A 3,303-nucleotide genomic window follows, 5' to 3' on the forward strand; every position below is an offset into this window, starting at 1 on the left:
AAGATTGTGGACAGAGAATGACATTCTTAGGGTCCATTTTCCATAGGAGGGGGGTTGAGTTCCGACCTGGGAGAGGTGGTTACATGGCCCATGCAGCTGCTGTCTGCCACTTGGCATGGGAACTTCCCTGCATCACACTGAGCGTGGATGAGTTCCCATTGCAGGGTTTCTCAGCATGCACAGAATGGATAACACTGTTTTGCCCATCCAAAAGAAGAAGGTGAAGAGGTGAGCTCACCACACTCCAGAAGTACCTCTGTTGGAAAGAGATTTCCTGTAGCAGAAAGAGGAAAAACAAAATCCAATAGGTGGAAGCTGAAGCTTGATAGAAATGAATGTTTAAATAGGGAAGGTAAGTACAATTTATCTAGGGTTGCAGTGCCTTTTCTGTCCCTTTAATTCCTGTCTTTGTTGGAGTAAGTGGTAAAACTCACTTTTTCTTAATGGTGCTAGGATTTCACCTAGGATGCTTCTCTGGAGCTCCTGCTACACATTACATATATTACACAACTAACTGGTTAATCATCCAATAAATTTTAGACTGGCCACATGTACAAAGTAAGGCTGGCTACAAATGCAAATTAATTATGACATGATAAAAATGTTTGTCCAGCTATAAAAAGATCCAACCAGTTAAAGTTAGTGCTTGAAAATTTGTAACAATTCTATAGCTTGTTCCTGTCCAGTTTTCATTTGAACATTTAGCAGGGCCCAAAAATATGCTGTAGTTCAGTTACAAATCACAGGTTCAATGAGGAATCACTGGGTTATATTCTACAGCCTGTGCTACACAAGCAGTCAGCCTAGATGGAGCTTTGTTATTTGAATGGGATTATATCAGGTGGTTGCCTGTGCTAACAAGGGACTGGACTTAATGACTCTGGAGGTCCCTTCCAGTCATTTGCTCCTACATGATCATAACAGTCTCTTCTGACCCTTGCATCCCAGATAGATGATTGTTCTGATGTGTGTAGGAGGGCTTAAAGGCAGTACCGGGAGGAAGAGGTAGAAACATTTTAAGGAGGATTGTCCAGAATTAGGCTTGGCTTCAGCACCCTTTTAAATAGTGGGTCCTGCTTCTGCTAAGTTAAATTTCTATAACCCCATTCAAATCCAAGGAACTGTGCCTACACATACCTGCTGGGGCTTTTTGTGAGTATTTTTAATGATTATTTGAGTCTACTCTAAACTTTGGTTTCAAGGCGGAGCAGTTCTTAGTGACATGCAGGCCAAAGATCTTTTAATTAGATCTGTTGATATCTTTACAGTGAGTTTGACTAGCAAATAGTAGAAGCTTGCATTACGTGTTTCATGTGTAGCAAAGAATTTAATTGCCCTATTATAATATATAATGGTACCAGGTTTTATAACTAAAAATTCCAGCTCCAGCTTCCAGCTGTTTAGTTGAATTTATTCAAGGGTGAGAATACTCAACTGTACCTCCTGACAGCAGGAACACACATTCAGGCTACTGTCTCCTGCTGGAGAAAAGGAGGATGGACACACACACTTTGTAACCAAAGTATTTAGATGACCCAGTTACATATGTATCTTTTTTTATTGTTGAGAAGAGATGGTAATTTATGTCTCTCTAAAATAATTAGCTTAGCATGCTATTTCAAACTGTTCCTAAGTAAATATTCAGATAGCAATCTTAAAATGTCATCAGTAAGATCCTCCTACAGTAAGTCACTATCTGTCTGTACCAGGGTGGGCAAAATATGGCCCGAAACCTGTGTCTGGCCTGCCGATTGATTCTATCCAGGCTACAGCACTGGCAGAGGCTGAAGGCTGAATCAAATCAATTGGTGGGCCTGCGGGTGGTGGCTCTGGCCTCTGCTGGCACAGTAGGGGACACTGGGCAGAAGCAACCCCACCTGTCCGGCACTGCATGGCAGCCTGGGAGATGGAATCTGACCCTGCAGTGCCAGGTGAGGGGTGCTGCTTACACTCAGCATCCCTCATGGCTCCAGCAGAGGCTGGAGCCTTGAACACTTGCCTGGCACTGTGCAGTGGAAGGGGCAGGTGAAGGGGGAACCTAAGTCCTTGCCCTAGGCCCTGCACGGTAGGCAGGGGGGAGGGGCAGGGAGGGCCAAGCGGTAGGGGCATTCCTCCCTTCCCTCCCCTCCCTTGCGGCCCAGTTCCACAGATGGGGCTTCAAATACCATGGCCCTGCTTCCAGCACAGCATGGCTTTTAGCTCCGTTCCTGCCTGCTGGTGTCAGCCAAATCGGTAGCGCACAGGATGGGGAAGAGCATCTGAAAGAAGATGCTGCAGCCCCAGGTGGGCTCATGGTTCCTGCGCTGCTTTGGCACCAGCCTCAGCCTGGCTGTGTGGAACTCATTTGTGAGTGTGTGCGTGCATGTGTGCAGCCCTCAACAGGTTGCCAAAACTCATTAAGTGGCCCTCAAGCCCAAATAATTGCCCAACCCCCGTCTATACAATAAGACTTGGTTGCAAAGACTTTCTGTCAAATGTTATGCATGATACAGATAAATAGCCTTCTGCTATAATTGCAAGATATAATCTGCCCAGTAGTCAAGAGAAACAGGAGACGCATATTGCACTGAAATTATGCAGTACATTCTTTGAACAAGATTTTTTGGGGTTTTTTTCTTTTGGATCGATTGGGGTTTGCAGATTTGGCTGTTTGTTTGTATGTACTGAATGATAGGATACAAGCAGGATTTCCTGACTTGCTTCCAGCATTTCAGTAAATCTGGATCTTCCTGGTTGATATAACATACACCTTCATACTTCTAGGATCAACCCAGACTCATGAGAGAACTTTGGATCATAAGTGCGTCCCAAATCACTTTGTTCTTTTGTCGTGTGAACATTGTCTCATTCCTTTAAAAAGAATTGAAGAAAATTCCTGGAAAGTGACTCTGAATGATTAGTGAGTTAGTGAAAGTGTTATGTTTGCTGATCTTAACAGACTAGTTTGTGGTTTGTTTTACTTTTTTACTGTTCTTTTCCCCTTATGTCACGCAGCTTGGTCTGCTGGTACTGCTTCTGCTAAATTATATTTTGCATCACAGTAGAATTAGGTTTTTCTGCAGAGACTTGATTGTGTTGGACTAGGTAGTCCTGTCCAAAATAAGAGACCTCTGTATTTAAAGTTGAACATATACCTAATCAGGTGCACTGATAAAGATTTTCTTGGTCGATATGGCTTGTTAATACTCAGCCATCAGTAATGGCCAATACTGATCCAATAGCTGATATATAGGAATGCAGCTCAGCAGCTTGGAGAGCAGCTCCCTGCTAGTAAGTCTGTGGGGGGGGCAGGGGGTGGGGGGA

The sequence above is a fragment of the Alligator sinensis genome, unplaced genomic scaffold (assembly GCF_000455745.1).
Source record: "Alligator sinensis unplaced genomic scaffold, ASM45574v1 scaffold140_1, whole genome shotgun sequence".
Lineage (NCBI taxonomy): Eukaryota > Metazoa > Chordata > Crocodylia > Alligatoridae > Alligator > Alligator sinensis.